The sequence below is a fragment of the Myotis nattereri genome (genome assembly GCF_964212035.1).
Source record: "Myotis nattereri genome assembly, chromosome: 1".
In the NCBI taxonomy this organism is placed as follows: Eukaryota; Metazoa; Chordata; class Mammalia; order Chiroptera; family Vespertilionidae; genus Myotis; species Myotis nattereri.
Window position 1 is genome coordinate 136,024,807 of NC_138075.1, and position 20,444 is coordinate 136,045,250.

At 42.1% G+C, this 20,444-nt stretch overlaps 1 protein-coding gene across 1 annotated transcript in view; it reads right to left on the bottom strand.

Annotated features, from left to right (window-relative positions):
• NEBL (nebulette) overlaps positions 1 to 20,444 on the bottom strand; it is a 372,828-nt gene that overhangs the window by 116,667 nt on the left and 235,717 nt on the right. The gene's annotated exons all lie outside the window — the stretch shown is intronic.

Here is a 20,444-nt window from a genome sequence, read left to right on the forward strand (position 1 = left end):
GTTACCTTGACAGTCAAAAAGATCTAGAAAGCTTTGTTTTAATTATATTCAATACATAAGAATTTAGAATATAATAAGAATTCATTGAAAATAGTGTGATTATAGTGACTTTTATAGTATGTATTCTGTGATTTACATAAAACTAATGAAGATAACTTATCAAAAACTGAAAAATTTTCTAGATTTAGTCTAGAATATTAGAAAAATTTCATCCCAAAATATAATAGCAACTATAACTGTATAAATGAAATACAGGTCTTATATGCACTTTGAGCTAAAAAATGAGAATTTCATTTAACTATATTAGTCATTTTTAATGTATGTACTCTAGCCATTTATTGTAATCTAACCATTTTTAAAGCACAGAGAAATTACTTTTAAGGATTTCTATGACAAACTGCCCCAAATAGTGAGTGTTTTAAAGAGCAATCTTACTCTGAGAGTCTTATTTTATATCAAAATTTTTATGTAAGTATAAAGTTTGCTGAGAAAGAAATAACTTTACTGTTACATGTTAATGAAGTAGCAAGGACAACTTTTTTCAAGGTTTGACTTAAGCTTTGATTCTAAACTACTATTATCATAATCCTATGAAATATTTTATACTATAGAAGTATCACTATATGTGCATTTGATCAAGGATGTACTTGGTTCCTTATTTTAAGATTTAAGATCACTATATGTGTTTTTTCCTTTGACATTCTTTTTTAAAAATATGTTTTTATTGATTTCAGAGAGAGGCAGGGAGAGAGAGAGAGAGATAGAAACATCAATGATGAAAAAGAATCACCAATCGGCCACCTCCCGCTTGATTCCGACTAAGGATCGAGCCCACAACACAAGCATGAGTCCCAAACAGGAATCAAACTGTGACCTCCTGGTGACACTCAACCACTCACCCACACTGGCCAGGCCCTTTGACATTCTATATGGCATTTATATTACTTTCTCTTGTACAAAAACAGTCATGAATTAGAAAAACCTCAGATTTTAACTTAATCAGGCAAAATAGACAAATTCCATACTAGACAAAGTATTCATATGCATGGATTTTTAAAAACTGATAATAGCTTTAGATTTTCTTAACAAACTTTACAAGATCTTTCGTAGAGACTACCAAATTGCCAATTAAGTGTGGCCATTTCAAAATACAAAAATTCCTGTAAATTATCTGTTATAAAATCTAATCTTCTGGGATAGAGTTGCAGAAGACTTTAATACTGTAAGGAAAATTACACAGTTTTATATTTTAACTAGTTCTTTATTTAATTCATCTTTTTATTATACTTTAAGTTCAGTATTTCATTAGATTTTTTTCTACTTTTCCAAACACAGCAACGGTGAACATTCTGTTTACGCAAACTATCCTTCTTTAAATATTCAAAGGTTTAAATGTTTATGAGATAAGGACTAAATATTTCTCAAAACATCATCAAAATGTATCTTTTAAAATGTATTACAGGCTTTTATAATGTTTGTATTTCAGAGACAGGACCAGTGACTGTATTTGGGAGTGATGATTTAACAAAAATTATAACTGACTCATGAACTATGTTACAATGGGGCTTCTGCTCACTCAAAAAATAAAATACATGCAGGAGATTATATTCCACACTGAATTGATATCTGAACTTTATTTCTATATTCCAGCCTGGCAAACACTCTACAATTCACCAACAAGAATGACTAAGAACAGAAGAGATTGAAGCCTGCTAGATCCTCTTAATGAAACATACTCACAGAGTTATTTGGAATAGGGTGACCCTGGAAATGCCACATCTAAAGTGGTGCATGGAAAAAGTGCCATGCAAAGAAGAGCCCCAAGATCTAGGTTTGAAACTTTACTATTGACCTGCTATACGGTGACAAATGGGTCATTCAAGGTCATTGGTTCTTGATTTTCTCACCTGTAAATAATTAGACCAGACCTTCTAGTTCTAAGATCGTATGATTACTGATTACCAAATGTACCTGCTAATTTACTAATCATCATAGAACAGAAGTTCAAAGATGAAAATATTATCAACAAATTGTTTTATCAAATCACTTAAAAAAAATTTTGGTACAAGAGGAATAGAAGAAACCTATGTTGAAAAGTAGGCACTACAGTAAGTCCTTTCCATATCTTAGCTCATAGCATACTCATAAACTCTCTGGAAAGTAGCTACTATCAGAATCCATAAATGAAGCTAAAAAAAGTTATGGTAATTTGTTTAAAGTTAACACCAACAGGACTGAATCAAGGTCTTTTTATATGTTTACTTACAACTTCACTATATACACCCATTGTACATAGTCAACACTGTGATTGTTATGTAGCTGGAATCTACTTTTAAAAACTCATTTTGTGTTTTGACTATAGGTCAGAACCTAACTAGGTATTATTGAATAGCTAATAAAGTATAGAACATTTACAAAGCCCATTCCCATATATATCAAAATGTTTTTAGCTGTTATAAAGGCACAGCCTTTAAACAACTGTAAGGACATTTCCATGGTCTATTCTAAAAACTAGATAATTTCACTCTAAGTACATATATAAGAAAGAATAACTGGTTTCCATATGCTTATAAAACAGGAATGTATTCCCAAGAAATAGGAAACTGTCGATGATGTAGCTAAACTGAATATATTCATGGCTATGTGTTCCAAAATCGATATAAACATAATCATTGGAAAATTAAATTTTGCTAGAGCCAAGGTATGGCTCTGAAAAGCTTTTAAGCATTTATCTCTACAATGATCTCATGGGGAGTTCAAGCTTGCTTTCAGAAACAATACTGTCCAAAGCTCTAAAAAGCAGATATTTATCATAGCATTCAATCTGTTGCAAGAGTGTCTTGGCAATTCAAGATAAGAAAATATATAAAGAAGTTCAATATAACAAAATAAAGTTTCAATGTCATCACAAATGGGAGGGGGGAATTATCTTATGCAGTACCTTTCTTATCTCTCAATTTAATTAACATTCTTTCTCAAGGTTATAATAACAACTTTTTTTTCTTCACACTAATATTTTAGTTGTTCTGCAAATGTAAATGTAAATGTGTAAAAAATCCCTTTTTAAAAACAAACTGGATGACTAACACAACCTTATTTTATATGAGTGCTGTTTTATATTTTTAGTTGTATTATTATCTCCCAAAGGGATGTCCGAAGATTGTGACTTACAAAAAGAGTAAATCCTGGTATTGAGACTTACAAAAAGAGCAAATCATGGTATTGATACATTTGAAATACAATTGTATACTGCTTATTTTTAGTGTATATATTATTTTCAAATAATTCAGTATTTGATTCAAAATGCCAGTTTGAACTCTGAATAAATGACTATGTTAGGCATTGCAATAAATATAAAGCAATAAAAGCTAGCCTTTCATACACAAGGAGCTTATAATCTATTAGCACAGATGAAGCTATTAGAAAGCATAATAAAGTCATCAGAGAAGTACAAAGTGCCATGAAGGTTCAGAGGATAAAGAAAATCATAAATGTTGGGGACACTCTAAAGTTCCATGAACATTGCCTTTGATATGCACATTATAAAGATGAGCCATTTTTTGTAAGTGAGGAAAAAGAGGGTTAGAAGACACAGCACAAGTAAAGACAGCAGAAGAGCCATGCTATGGCCACCATGAGAAATAAGTCCAGGATGCAGGGGGACGGGAGGAGTAAGGAATTCATGAAAGGCAGAATGGAAACAGCTTCAAATGTCAAGCCAACAATTTTATATGTAATTCAATCAGAGATATTGCATCACAAAATTTTAAGCTGGAGAGTGACATATAAATCCAATATAGAAAGTTTAATCTAGCTGCAATATAGGTAGGATATGCTGAAATGGAAGGAAAAATACCAGAAGAATGAAAAATAGTCCAGGCAAGAAATAAAGATTGATACCAGGGGCATGAAAGTTGTTAAAGGTAAAGATTTGGAATACACTACAGATGTAGGCTGAGCAACAGACAAGATGTGAAGACTGAAAGAAGAAAGGCCATTTTAAGCTCCTTTGAGTTGTTTGGATTGAGAGGGAAATTGAATCTAAAATGGAGTTATTCAGGTGGAGTATCAGCCATCAGTTAGATATGCACAGTGGTCAGATTAGGGCACTGACTCAACTCAAGTAAAGGAGTCAAAGTTCACAGAGCCACAAGCAAATGATATAAAGAGAAGAATTTTCAAAGGCATCTCCTAAGTAAAAGCAATTCATCCCCCAAAATCCTGCTGATCGTTCTTACTGTACACAGAAAAAGGTGCAGCCTTAAAACAAGGTCTTCCATAAGACAAAGAAAAAATATCTCTATTCCGTTTTCTTAACAATACTCAAAAGCTATACTATTTTAATGGAAATGATTCATTAAAAATATTTATTAAGATACCGTTATATGAATTAGAAACTTGAAATACAAAAAAAATTATTACATGCCCCAAGGAGCTTGTAATGTATGCAGTGACTGTGATGACAAAAACAACCATTCGACCAGTCACCATGTGGTGCTAGCATAGATGCATAGACACAGGTAAAGTCTATGAGTAAACTAAGAATGAACAAGACAAATGCTTGCCTTCACAGAGGTCACACTGTAAGACCGTTAGGTCAGGGATGAGAATTCAAAATTGCCACCAGCACAGACCTGAGGTGTCGACCTGAGGTGCCGCTTCTCAGAGCAGCCAGAGATATACCCGGTAGCAGACTGGGGGCATAACTGAAGGGCTGGCACTGATGTGAAGGCAGGACAGTTCTGGGTTTCCCAGAGGAGCCAATGGCTGCCTAGGAGGTGGAGCTTTTGACGCTGACTGGCATACAAACTGACCAATCAGAACCTAATCTGGGTGAACTGCAAAGGCAGAATCTAAGGTCGGGGCAGAGGAGGGGTTTTAAGGGCAACAGCTATTTGGTGTAAGGTGTAAGAAAGCGGTTCAATTTTTTAATAACCACTTTAGCAGTATAGTGTATATGGCTGGCTATCAGTCCAGATATAGGGGTTATGTATTTTTGTCTACCAAGAACATCTCCTGCTGAAAAAGGCCCCCCTGCCATTTAAGCAATCCTATCCTATATAATCTATCTATACTAATAAAAGGGTAATATGCTAATTAGACTGGGTCAACTGGCCACCTTCCGGATGTCTGACTTCCTTCTGGACAAAGTCATGGTGGTGGGGAACGAGGCAGAGGCAGTTAGGGGTGATCAGGCTAGCAGGGGAGAGCAGTTGGGGGAGAGATCAGGCCGGCAGGGGAGGACAGTTGAGAGATCAGGCCGGCAGGGGAGGACAGTTGGGGGTGAACTGGCATGCAGGGGATGGTAGTTAGAGGCAACCAGGCCTGCAGAAGAGGGCAGTTGGGAACAACCAGGCCAGCAGAGGAGGGCAGTTGGGGGCATTAGGCAGGTAGGCAGGTGAGTGGTGAAAAGCCAGTGATCTTGGATTGCTAGAGGGATGTCTGATTGCCAGTTTAGGCCCAATTCCACATGGATCAGGCCTAAACTGGCAGTTGGACATCCCCCGAGGGGTCCCAGATTGGAGAGGGTGCAGGCCAGGCTGAGGGACACCACCCCCCCATGAACAATTTTCGTGCACCAGGCCTCTAGTAAAGATAATAAATGTTCACAGTTCACTGACAATAACAAAAGCATAAAAACCAAGTGTTTGAAAAATAGTATTGAGAATTTTTAAATTTTAACAAATGCATTTTCAGCCTTAGATGGCTTTTTTATTTGACTTATTTACCCATGTCAATAGCATATTTATTTTTATTACATTATGTTACTAGGTTTCTGAATATTAAACCATTCTTGCATTCTTACATTAAATACTACTTGCTTTTGATAGACTATTCTTAGAATGAATATAATTTTATAGTGTTTGTTTATATAATAATATGTAGGTAATAATGCATATGTTCATAACTCAGCCATTTATGTTCATGAACTAAGTTTTCTTTTGAGACTATTACCTTTTTTGTGCTCTATGCCAATTTATGTACCTTTGAAATGGTTCTTCCCTGAAATTAGGACAGACTCATTAATGAAGCTATAGCAGACATGTCAATAAACTTACCTGTGTGGACCATGGTTAGGTCCAAGGCTCCTATGAGCAGACTATGAGTCACATGACCTATCCAAACTACAGCTCATTAAACCCAGAGCAGACACTGCACTTGGGGAGAAGAAAGAAGTGCACTGGATATTCAGGGACTAATAAGAACGTGTTTCATGAGTTTGAACCAATAGATATTTAGCTGTAGAGAATCAGATGATAGTAAGTGCTAAAGCTATAAGACAAGTTAGAATAAGGTGGGTAGTTACTTTTCAACTATAGACTTATAAGCAAGATAAGAAATACTGTATTCAGAGGAGAGCAGAGACAAAGAACTGCACATACTCTAAAGCACATGGTAAAAGAGATTTGCTTTCTAATAATTTCCCAGTTTCCATTAAGTCCAGTCTTACTTGTTGTAACTGTTTCTATGAGCTTTCTGTACGTTCTTCCTATAACTCCCTGTTTTCTTTAGCTATTTCTTGTAATCAAGCAGTCCTAAGACTATATCGGAGGCAGGAGACTTGCATAAAGCTAATTATTTCATAATATTTTTCAATGTTTTCCTTAGTTATTGCATAGCTCTGCTTTTCTAATTCCTCTAGTGTCAATTTTGGTAGTTTATATATTTGTTTTAAAAATTCATTTCACTTCTACTTTCCAGATTTACTAATATCATTAAAAATAAAATCCTCTTGTGGGTTTTGTGTTTAATGATAATCTAATCAGACTTTGAGCTAGAGGTAACTACACATGCAGACAGATGTTCCAAAATTAAAAGAAATGTATGAGAGAATAAAAATAGCAGAAAGGGAGAGATTAAATTATCAAGACAACTTTAATAACCAATTTAATATATTGACACTAGCTATCAATATTTATTTTTATATATTTTACTAGAGGCCCGGTGCACAAAAGTTTATGCACTTGGGGGGGGTGGGTCCCTCAGCCTGGCCTGGGCCCTCTCGTAGTATGGGACCCCTTGGGGGATGTCCACCTGCTGGCTTAGGCCTGCTCCCCGGGGGAACGGGCCTAAGCTGGCAGTCATACATCCCTCTGGCAGCCCGGGAGCCCTCAGGGGATGTCCACTTGCCAGCAGGGATCAGGCCTAAGCTGCAGTAGGACATCCTCAGCACTGCTGAGGAGGCGGGAGAGGCTCCCGCCACCACCGCTGTGCTGGCAGCCATCAGCCTGGCTTGTGGTTGAGCAGAGCTCCCCTTGTGGGAGCGCACTGACCACCAGGGGGCAGCTCCTCCATTGAGTGTCTGCCTCCTGTGGTCAGTGTGTGTCATAGTGACCAGTCATTCCCAGTCGTTCTGCTGTTAGGGTCAATTTGCATATTACCCATTTATTATATAGGACAGAGGCCTGGTGCATGGGTGGGGGCCGGCTGATTTGCCCTGAAGGGTGTCCAGATCAGGGTGGGGGTCCCACTGGGGTGCCTGGCCAGCCTGGGTGAGGGGCTGAGGGCCATTTTCAGGCTGGCCACACCCCTTTCAGGGTGGGGGGATCCGGCTGGGGTACCTGGCCAGCCTGGGTGAGAGGCTGAAGGACGTTTTCAGACTAGCCACACACCTTTCAGGGTGGGGGTCCCCACTGGGGTGCCTGGCCAGCCTGGGTGAGGGGCTGAGGGCTGTTTTCAGGCTGGCCACACCCCCTTCAAGGTGGAGGTCCCTAATGGGGTGCATGGCCAGCCTGGGTGAGGGGCTGAAGGCCATTTTCAGGCTGGCCAACCCCCCAGCGGGAACCCTCACCCCATGGGGGTGTGGCCAGCCTGGGTGAGGGGCTGAGGGCCATTTTCAGGCTGCATATAGCCCTTTCAGGGTGAGGGAGTCCCACTGGGGTGCCTGCCAGCCTGGGTGAGGGGCTGATGGCCATTTTCAGGCTGGCCACACCCCCCAGCAACCCAAGCTCCCAGCCTCTCTTTTTTTTTTTTCTGGGATTTATCTATCTTCTATAATTGTAACTTTGTAGCCTTGAGTGGAGCCCAGGTCTGGCTGGAAGCCTGGGTTGCCTGTTCCCAGCCCCTCCTTGAGCAGAGGCCATGGCCAGCTGGAAGCAGGTATCTGGGACTTATTTATCTTCTATAATTGAAACTTTGTAGCCTTGAGCGGAGCCCAGGGCAGGCGGGAAGCTTGGCTTCCTCCATCGCTGGGGGCAACCCAAGTCTCCTGCTCACTCTAGCTCTGTGGCTGCCACCATCTTAGTTGGGTTAATTTGCATACTTGCTCCTGATTGGCTGGTGGGCATGGCTTAAGCATAGTGGAGGGATGGTCAATTTGCATATTTCTCTTTTATTATATAGGATTAATAAAAGTTCTTTATAGCACAGAGTAGGAATCTAATAAAAATAAACAAATAAACCTATCATTAAAGTAATATTTTACTGAAAAATACTTTATATATATATATATATACACACATACACATACACACACACACACACACACACACACACACAAGGCACCAGGCTTTGAAAATGTTAACATTGATTTTTAACATCAGATTTGTAAGTTAACAGAACATATTTACATCCAGGTAGTAAATGAACATTCTATTAAAAATATAATTGTTAAAACTCATTTCCAAATGTTATCGTAACCTTATCACTTAGTTTACAGCATGGTAAGAAATAAAAGATTGTCTTTTTATGACAAATCCTTATTAACGAAGTCATCTCCCACTTCAGAAAGAGCTAGCCTTTTATTTCCTAGGTGAGACGTGAAACATAGTGAATCAAGGTAATTAATCAGTCATCTAGTTTGACTACGTGCCTGATAAGTAGTTTGAAAAATATCAGAATTCTAGAATTATAGATAGGAATTGTTTCCTATAGAGTTCCCAGCTTTTTAGTCTACACAAACCTGAAATATAACTATAACAGAACAACTACAAAATGGGAGAAGGTGGAAATAGAAGCAAACTATCAATTTAAAACATAGATTTAAAATATAAATAATAAAATGCAATAAAAAATAGATTTAAATGTACCCATTTAAAAATTTTAAATGTAGACATATCTAGATTCCTAATATTAAATTTTTCTTAAGCAGCTCTGAAGAAAACAATTTAACTTTCAAATGGTCCCTTGATTAAACGTTTCTACCCTTTTTCAGGGATAAAATGTGTCCCCAGCTGAAGCTGTTCAAGGCAACAGACTGTTTTCTACTCGACCTTCTAGTGACGGCCCAGTGATATTTGACACATTAGACATGCACCGTGCACTGCACATGCAGGAAAAACCATTACAGTGTCTATCAACTATTTGTTTACTCTTATAATTTAAGAAAGAAAACTTTACTAATTTATGGATCTATAGTAACACGTGTGTGTGATTTATAAGTAAGTATAAAATATACTTTGAAATGAGCTCAGACTTTTATTTACTGATAGAGACTGCATGGTAAAAGGACAAGTTCAGTGCACTAAATTATAAACCTCTTGATGACAGGAATTACCCTGGGTTAGCCCATTAATCCATGGGCACCTAGAACAGAGCTGAGTTAACAATCAGCTCATGAATTCAAAGTCTCCATTTTGTTCTCTCCCAGCACACAGACACACAAGAAACTGCACTTAAAACGCTGCCAGCAAAAACAATGACATTGCAAAAATTCACTAATACTATAAATTCACACGGGCCTAATATTTTTAATTCATTTATCGCTCCACAATGCCCTCTGCACCATTTCTCTGAGGGAACAAATCCTTAATGGCAATGAAGTTTCTGTCTTTCTTACTGCTGTTTCTCTTGATGTCACAGCTGAAGTGCATGGTGGGTTGCACACTGCTGAGTGAACTAGGCTGCACTTTGAAGCAAGTCAGGAAATGTCTGTTTATTTTACTTCTGAGAGCACATAAAGCTCCAGGCTATTCACACTTCAGCCACACCTCACTATCATGTTTGTCACCTCTAACTCGAAATTTGGGACAATTTGGATCTGGAAAAGGCTGGAAAAAACCAAGTTAGTTATGCAAATGTTATTATGAACAAACTTGCAGGAAGGATGTCCAGTCAACATAGCAAAATAAAGTTTCTGAGCAACATGTAAAATGCTTGAGAAGCTACGTTATCTATAAAATTAGTATGTTTTTCTGTCTCACACTGACTGGCCTTCTCCATAATTATTCTAAAAGATACTTCTTTGTGCAGATGCCAAGATCTTGTCAACAATATCTGAAGAAAAAAGGAAAAATAATCTTAACTCTCTCTTCTTACAATCTTGCGCAAAGCAATTTAATTGTGTTAAAAGATGACATTATAAATAAAACTTAATATGATCATTGTGGAAACAAGGATGAACATTTCTGTTGAAGTATTAATCAAATAATAGGTTCCAAAATGATGGACACAGGACACAGTGAGCATACTGATTAAATGATGAATACTGGAGTAAACACACGAGTCAAAATCCAAGTTCCAAGCTCCCTGGGGCTGATCAAGTCATTTAACTTCTCAGATCCACTTATTCCTCAACATTTATACTGAAATGATAAAAACTGCATCCCTAGATGGGTTTTGTGACAACTAAATAAGGTAAATACTTAGAGCACTTTGATCAGTGCACTTAAAAGCTTAATATTATTGTCATTTTCTCAAAAATTTTCCCACTTAACATGATCATAAAAAAAAGCAAAAGATTATGCATTTAAAAATTCTGGGAAGAAGTGACAAAAATGTTAACTTATATCTGGGTGTCAGTAGTAGGGTTCTTTTCTAAATTTTCTAAAATGCATGTATTATAACTAAAATGAACTAAATCCTGTATTATTTTATATATTCAAAACTAAGAACATCCTTTGTAGCAAGAGAAGGCATCCAACCTGAGTCTAAGTCCTTGCTAGACTAGTCACCTATTCTTTCTGAGAAAATCATGCAATATATTAGCTGAGAACATGGGTTCCAGTCGATCGATCACTATCTGGTTGATCTTGGATAAGCCTGTATAACTGCTGTAAGGCCTAATAAATATAGCCCATTCAAGGGGTTTCTCTAAAAATGCTTCCATTTCAAACTTTATGTTTATATAAAATATAGAAATCATGTCACCATGACTTTTGTTTAAAAAAAAAGATTTTTAATACACATTATAAAAATCTATTATTAGAACTGTGTTTTATTGTAGTGTTAGTCAACAGAATGTGATAAACAGTTCAGAGACTGACCCAAACGCATACGTAAGGGCATTCTAGTCAATGAAGAAAAGGAAGACACACTAGTAATGTTAGAACAACATGGGAAACAAATAAAATAGGAACCAGGCAACATATCTCACACCAAGATAAATTTCAGATGAGATCTAAATGTAAAATATGAAACCACAGATGAAAATATAGGGGCATTACTTTATAACCTGGAAGTGGGAAACCATTCTTAACTTAAAATCTGGAACCAACGGGGGGAAAGAATGACTACAAAATAATAAATTTAACTGCATAAAAATTAAAAATAACTTGGAATTTACACATATAAAGAAAATACTGTGAGCAAAATATAGTAGAGGAGGAACTACAAAATACAGATTGTGAAGGAATAATAGCTCCAATATGTAAGAAACTTCTAAAAACTCAGAAGCAAAAGTCAACAAACCAAACTGGACATAGAGTTAAAGAAAAAGAAATTCAAATGGTCCTCAGCATAAGTAAGATGCTCAACTTCACTAATGATAAGAGAAATACAAATTGAAAAAACATGACATCCCATTTTTTCCTTTCAAATTAGCAAAAACTCCACAAGCTTACAACATACTTTGCTGGTGAGACTGCAGAAATTGGTCTCTTTGTGGTTTCAGGTGAGAAAATTGTTCAATCCCAATGGCAATATCTAGCAAAACTACATATGTATTTACTCTCTAACCCAGCCGTGGGCAAACTACGGCCCGTGGGCCAGATCCGGCCCGTTTGAAATGAAAAAAACTAAAAAAAAAAAAGACCATACCCTTTTATGTAATGATGTTTACTTTGAATTTATATTAGTTCACACAAACACTCCATCCATGCTTTTGTTCCGGCCCTCCGGCCCAGTTTAAGAACCCATTGTGGCCCTCGAGTCAAAAAGTTTGCCCACCCCTGCTCTAACCCCTCAGTTCCTCATAAAATATCAACCCCAAAAAGTACTGGTAAAAAAATATATATATATGAGATGATATATGTATAAGACTATCCTATATAATAAAGAGGTGATATGCAAATTGACCATCATGCCCTCACACACATGATGGCTGCCCCCATGTGGTCACAAGATGGCTGTGCCCATGTGGTCACCAGATGGCTACCCCATGTAGTCACAAGATGGCCATGCCCATGTGGTCACAAGATGGCCACCCCAAATCTGGGTAAACTGTTAGGAACCAATGGCTGCCTAGGAGGTGGAGCTTATGAGGCTGACTGGCATAGAAACCGACCAATCAGAACCAAATTGTCAGGCAGGGAAGGGCAGTTGGGGGCAACCAGGCTGGCAGGAAGAGGCAGTTAGGGGCGATCAGGCAGGCAGGCAGGTGAGTGGTTAGGAATCAGCGGTCCCAGATTGCAAGAGGGAGGTCTGACTGCTGGTTTAGCCTGTGGAATCAGGCCTAAACCAGCAGTCAGACATCCCCCAAGGTGTTCCCAATTGGAGAAGGTGCAGGCTGGGCTGAGGGAACTCCCCGCTCTGTGCACAGATTTCGTGGACTGGGCCACTAGTCTATATATATATATATAAAGCCAGCAACCTGAATGCTGGAACAACTGGAACGACCAATAGCTATGACACCCACTGTGGCCAGCAAACTGGTCCAATGGGGGTGTGGGGCCCACCGGCCAACCTCCCACAGCCCCTCCCCCTGGCCATCCCCGCCCCCGATGGGCCCGCCCCACCTAGATCAGCCCTCAGCCCCTCCCCCCAACAGGCCCTGCCCCTAATTGCACACCCCACCCCAACAAGGGTGTGGCCAGCCAGCCAACCTCTTGCAGCCCCTCCCCCCAGCTGGCCCTGCCCCAATAGGCCCCCACCACCCCAACTGGCCCACAGCCCCTCCCCCCAGCCAGCTCCACCCCTGATTGGCCCCACCCACACCAATCAGGGGTGGGGCTGGCCGGCCAACCTCCCATGGCCCCTCCCCAAGCCACTGACCCCCGATTGGCCCTCCCCACCCCATTTGGAGGCAGGGCCGGCCAGCCAATTGCCAGCAGCCCCTCCCCCCAGCTGGCTCAGCACTGATTGGGCCCCAATCAGGGTGGGCCAGCCGGCCAACCTCCCGCTGTATCCTCCTCCCTGCTACAGGACCAGCCCCAATCCGCCCCGATAGGGTCAGGGCCGGCCGGACCCCACCCATGCACACATTCGTGCACTGGGCCTCTAGTTCATTTATAAGACTAATCAAAGGACTGGAAATAGCCCAAATGTCCATTAATTAAGAACTGATTAAATAAACTATATAGGGAACTGTCAGATCCATAAGGCAGATCCATAGACTGCTATGGGGTGGTCTCCAAGATACATCGATAAAGGAAAATAGCTAAGTACAGAACAGTGCATACTGAATGTTACCATTTGGGTGAGAAAGGGAAGAATAGGTATAATATAAATACAGCTACTTACATATTCAAAAAGAAATAAAGGAAGGATAAACCAAAACTAATAAAATAATAATAATTTTTATCAAGAAACAGGACAAAAAGAAAGAAATGAAAATGAAAGTGAGATCATACAGATACTCCAAATATACTTTGTTTCATTGTTTTGATTTTGGAAAATCACGTAAACACTTTATTTAATTAAAAATATAATAACTCAAAAAGAAAAAAATAAAGCCATCTCTAAAATAATTCAGTCAAACTAAAGTAAATGAACTTATCTGTGTATCAATTAAGTAGTATAACCACAAAGAAAAGAATTATTTCTAGTATTTTGATATGCTAGGATTCCCTATATTTAGTACTAATAAAGTTATTTTGTAAATACTATATTTTTCTCTTTCTAAAAAATAGTGTTTGCTAGTTCTGTCCACTGAAAATGTCTAGAAGTAATGACAACCCAGTAAAAATGAGAAGTTCAAACTGTAAAAAAGACTATTTTCAATCTATCTTCATGAACAGCCTGAAAAAGTGAATTTGTCTTTTTTTAAATATATTTTTTATTGTTGATAGTATTACAGATCTCTCCCACTACTCCCCCTCCACATTGCTCCCCTCCTTCCAGCCCCAAGGAATGTTGAGATGTTATCTAAGCTCAAGAGAATAAAGAGCAGTGCTGATCTGTGGCAAATTTTTCAGGCCTAAGATGAAATTAGAAAAATAAAGACAAATTCGCATATATACGCACATACATATACACTGCTATACCCATATATCCACGTATGTGCATACATAAACACACTCGCCTATATTCAGGCACACCCATATATATACACATATAAATAATATACATGAATACACATGTGTGTGCACGTGTGAGGTTGAAAATGTACTTTTCTGGAAAGGAACTAGAGTAAGTAATAGTCCCAATTAAGATGTTAAACTGGGTGAGGGTTTTTTTTATTATTATTTTTTGGCTCCAAATTAAAAAAAAAAAATTGGCTCTAAATTTTCTGGACACTATATGACAGAGCAAAACCCACAAACACAAAGTTGCACAAGGGTCAAGAGAAAAGAGTGTGAACCTAGAGAGCTGACAGCCAGGAATGGCAATGGCATCTCTGCTCTGTATCAGCCAGGCTATGATTCTGGCCAATAACTGAACATCTGTGTGCCTTGGGGACCCAAAGAAGGGCCTCACCTACCTCCCAGAGCCATTGTAAGGTTCCAAATGCACAACATGCTTCAGAAACATTAAAAGCATGAGAAAGATATAATCTATTCTATTTCTACAGGGTGTGTATAGTGACGTATCAATAAATCCATGGAGTGTCACTTTTCCACCATCCCTCTCCCACCAAAAAGTAAGCTTATGCATTTAAGAGCACTCAAGATGAAACGAACCTTGACAGAAAAACCTAGCCAATTCCTTCTAATCAGCAGGACTGCATCAAAATTATTCCGGACAGATGGGTATTTAGTTCTATTTTTAAAGACCTCCAGGGAAGGAGATTCTACAAACCGCCTTGGCAGCTGATGTGCTGATGCACTGTAGGATAACTTATAAATATAAGAACAGTTGAGGACGGTCTCCAGAATGCAGCCCAGCATGTGTGCGCACTCACAGAGCACTGGCACACAACTAAGGATCATTGTGAAAATTCTAGCCATCTCCAATTGCTCCTCCTCTCCCTTTTAATTACAATCGGACCTTCCAAAAGCACGTCAATTAAATGGGGGAAAGAAAGAGAAGTCTTTGTGTTAATAAGTAAGATTGTGAATAATATAAAATGAAATGAGCATACCAAACACACAGAAATAGAAAACTTCATACAGAAATAAGGGTGGGGTGGAGGAAAGCCTTTTCTTCTCCTGGCACATGTAGGTGCTCAGTAAACATTTGTTAGATGAATGCATTGGAGAAGTACGGTCTGCCTCTTATCCATATGAATGAGAAAATGTTTCCTGATGTGTTATTTGGAGTGACCACAGCACAGTTGATTTGATGTTGAAGCTGGTCAGGTCTTCCACTCCATCCTTTCACATGGGTACTGGCTCCAAGAACCTCTTATTTACAACTCAGGTAGACTTCTGGATGTAGTTTCAGGTCGTGGGAACTCCTCATATACAGCCAGAATGACAGAGTGGGGTGAGGGGGATAAATTGAGAATAAAATCCAGCACACACTTCCTTCCCCTGGTTCTTTCCTAAGTCATTTGCCCAGAGGGGCATCTTTTCTAATTCTGTACAAAAGCTTTCAGAAATCCTTGTTTTGCCCCCACCTGTAGGTTTCCAAGATTTGAAGACTCCTATCTCAATAAAGAACAACTCTTGGAGACTGAATAGCAAATCCCAAATCACTTCAAATCATTGATTGTCAGTTAGGGCAATTTTGCCCCAAGGGGCTATGTGGTGATGTCTATACACATTTTTTTTTTGTTCTGACTGGGGGGTTATATTGGCCTGGGATGCTGCTAAACTTCCTACACTGCACAGGACAGTTGGCCCAACAACAAAATATTATCTGGCCCAAGACGTCAACAGTGCCAATGTTGAGAAGCGCTGTGCTAGATTAAAATCCTTTTTGCAGTGTCTCTGAGACCAGAAAAATCTTATCTGTGACAATTTACAGTGACCAAACTGCATAGGCACCCACACCTTAATTTATTGACCCAACAAATATTTATTGAATGCCTTTAGCTCTCTACCAGCATGCAAACAAATAAGGAAAACTCAGAAAAACTTATATGCTAATTGGAAAAGAAAGCGCAAAACAGTATCTTGTTGGGGGGGGGGGCGAAATCAGAAGGTATTCAAGCACATAACTGTCATTTCTGATAAAAGGAGTGAGAATGTGGATGGATAGGGCCTCCTGGAATAAATCTAAAGTCCTTTTTTTTAAGGAAGGCATAAAATCAAGAGAGAGAGAGAGGAGTGGAGACAATTTAGTTTAGCATGCTCTTGGAACACTGTAGAGTTTTCCCCATAGAAAAAGATTAGAAATGGTAGTTTAGTTCCAGGTCAGCTCAGAAAAGCTTATATAACCATAAGCCAGCTGAGGAAATAAAACTAGAGTACAAGAGCCCTGAGCTCTGTGCCTCAGAAGAGAGAAGCACAAGGACATTAGAACATTACCTGCCCCCTCCCCACTTTGATCCTCTCCTTCCCCCCACCCAACACCAACTTTCCACAGGGTAAGAGTAATCCTAGAAAACTATTAACTGGTTCTATTTTTAATTTAAAAGTAATGTGCAAACAAATTCAAACTGTACCTCCAAAATTGCAAAATCCTCTTTCAGACCCAGGTCCCCAGGCTCCTTTCCCAGAGGCAGCCACAGTAAATGTTTATTACATTTCCTCCAGAAATACACTTTGCATACCCTCATACAAACAAATACATGCATATCCTATCTAATAAAAGAGAAACATGGTAATTAGCATATGACCGCTACCCTTCCCATTGGCTAATCAGGGTGATATGCAAATTAACTGTCAGCCAAGATGGCGACTGGCAGCCAGGCAGCTGGAAGCGAACATGAGGCTTGCTTGCTTCAGTGACGGAGGACTCCAACGTTCCCTACCTGCCTTGCCGGCCTCTGAGCTTGCAGTTTGAAACATTGTAACAAATACAGAAGCTAAACAAAACACCAGAAACCTGCTTTCAGCGAGCCGGGATCTCAGAGCTGGAGTTGATACAATGTTTCGATTATAGAACCCAAACAAACAAGATACCTGCTTTCAGCAGCAGAGGCCTCAGAGCTGGAGCCAGAGCCAAAGCTGGCCCAGAATGAAAGAAAAAAAAAAAAGGAGCTGTTGGGAGCTTCAGTCACCCACCAGCCTGAAAACAGCCCTCAGCCCCTCACCCAGACTAGCCAGGCACCCCAGTGGGGATCCCCACCCTGAAGGGTGTGTGACCAACTGCAAACAGCCATCATCCCCTCATCCAGGCTGGCCAGGCACCCCAGTGGGGACCCCCACCCTGATCTAGGACACCCTTCAGGGCAAACCAGCCGGCCCCCACCCATGCACCAGGCCTCTATCCTATATAGTAAAAGGGTAATATGCCTCCCAGCACCAGGATCAGCGGAGCCGCGAGGCCTCCCGGCACCAGGATCAGCATGACAGGGGGCAGCGCCCAAACCCCCTGATCACCCTGCAGCTCTGTTTGTGACAGGGGGCAGGGCCACAACCTCCCTATCCGCCCTGCTCTGTTCGTGACAGGGGAAGGTGCCCCAACCCCCTGATCAGCCCTGCTCTGTGACTGATAGGGGGGAGTTCCCAACCCCCTGATCGCCCTGCAGCTCTGTGTGTGACAGGGTGTGACACCCCAACTCCCTGATCGGCCCTGCTCTGTGTGTGACAGGGTGCGGCGCCCCAACCCCCCCCCCCCCCCGCCCCAAGGGCCCTGCTCTGTGTGTGATGGGGTAGAGCCATAACCTCCCCATCAGCCCTGCCCTGAGTGTGACAGTGGTGGCGCCCCAACCCCCTGATCAGCCCTGCTCTGTGGGTGATAGAGGGCAGCACCCCAACCCCCCTATTGGCCCTACTCTGTGCGTGACAGGGGGGAGCTCCCCACCCCCTGATGGGCCCTGCTCTGTGTGAGACAGGGGGCGGTGCCCCAACCCCCTGATCAGCCCTGCTATGTGCGTGATAGGGGGGAGCTCCCCAAGCCCCTGATCGACCCTGCTCTGTGCGTGGAAGGGGGTGGCGCCACAACCTCCCCATCGACCCTGCCTTGAGTGTGACAGGGGGCGGTGCTCCAACCCCCCAATCGGCCCTACCCTGAGCGTGACTGAGGGTGGCATCGCAACCTCCCAATCCGCCCTGCTCTGTGCATGACAGGGGGCAGCACCCCCAACTCCCCAATCGGCCCTGCTCTGAGCCCGACCAGGGGCTGCACCTAGGGATTGGGCCTGCCCTCTGCCACCCGGGAGCAGGCCTAAGCCAGCAGGGCATTATCTCCCGAGGGGTCCCAGACTGCAAGAGGGCATATCCCCGAGTGCACGAATTTTGTGCACCAGGCCTCTAGTCTATATATATAAAAGCCTAAGTGACCTTTACAACCAAACTACCGGAACAACTGGAAGGACTGGTTGAACGCGCACTGACCATCAGTTCAACACAGGAGCTGCCCCCTTGTGGTCAGTGCACTCCCACAGCAAACCTCCTGTGGCCCCTCACCCTGGCCGGCCCCCTGAATGGCCCCGATGGGGGGTTGGGATTGGGGGGCGGCCGGCCAACCTCCCAAGGTCCCTCCCCCCAGCCGGGCAGCCCCTCCCATAGGCCTTGATGGCTGGCCAGGCCGAGAGACTACACCCATTCATGAATTCATGCACCAGGCTTCTAGTATGCATATGTAACCTTTCAAAATTACATACAGAAATGGGAACTTACTATACAGTCTACTTTGCACTTTCATTTTAACCATAAATCTACCTTATATCTTTGGTGGCTGCAGAATATCCCATCATATAGAAGACGAGAGGCCCAGTGCAAGAAATTTGTGTATGCTGGGGGGAGGTGTGTGTGTGTCCCTCAGCCCAGCCTGCACCCTCTCCAATCTGGGACCCCCAAGGGATGTCCGACTGCCCGAATAGGTCCGATCCTAATGGGCAGTCGTACATCCCTCTCACAATCCAGGACTGCTGGCTCCCAACCGCTCACCTGCCTGCCTGCCTTATTGCCCCTAACCACTTCCCTGCCAGCCTGAACAATGTCTAACTGCTCCCCTGCCGGCTTGATTGCCCCTAACTGCCCTCCCCGGCATGCCTGGTCCCCCCCAAACTCCCCTCCCCTGCAGTCCTGGTCACCCCTCACTGCCCTCCCCAGCAGGCCTGGTCACCCTCAACTGCCCTCCCCTGTAGGCCCCGTCACCCCCAACTGCCCTCCCCTGCAGGCCTGGTCACCCCTAACTGCCCTCCCCTGCAGGCCTGGCCCTCCCCAACTGCCTTCTCCTGCCAGCCTGGTCACCTCTAATTGCCCTCCCCTGCAGGCCTGGTCACCCACAACTGCCCTCCCCTGCAGGCCTGGTCACCTCTAACTGCCCTCTCCTGCAGGCCTGGTCCCCCGATTCATCCCTCCCCTGCAGGCCTGGTCCCCGCAACTCCTTCCCTGCAGGCCTAGTCTCACCAACTGCCCTCCCCTGCTGGCCTGATCGCTCCCCAACTGCCCTCCCCTGCAGGCCTGGTCACCCCACCCCCAACTGCCCTCCCCTGCAGGCCTGGTCCCCCCCATCCACCCTCCCCTGCAGGCTTGGTCACCCACAACTGCTCTCCCCTGCTGGCCTGATTGCCCCCAACTGCCCTCCCTTGCAGGCCTGTCCCTCCCAACTGCCCTCCCCTGCTGACCATCTTGTGTCCACATGGGGACGGCCATCTTGTGTGTTGGAGTGATGGTCAATTTACACATTACCTCTTTATTATATAGGATTATTATATAGGATGTACCATTTGTATGCACATTATATGGCTCCTATGAATATCTTGAAACAGCCACCTTCTCCCTCTTACAACCTAGTACCCTAAACCCCAAAGTTTCCCCATCCTCTGTGCAGAGATGCCCCAACCCTTCACTTTCTGTCAGCTGATTCTGCTCAATTTTATTCCCACAGTGTCCACCCTCCAAAATCCTGGGCTTCTTCTGTCCACTCAACACGTTTACCTTCTTTCAGAGCAACTGGCCTCACTGACCTCATTTTGAAGAAAGCAATCTGAGTCACAGTGGTTATTATGTGAATTACTGGCAAATCCTTAACCTTCACATTTAGGAAAGGAAAATGTTGTTAACTAAGTTTAACCCAATTATTGGAATTCCAGGGAGAACAACAAAATTTATAAAACAAAATCAGGCAGA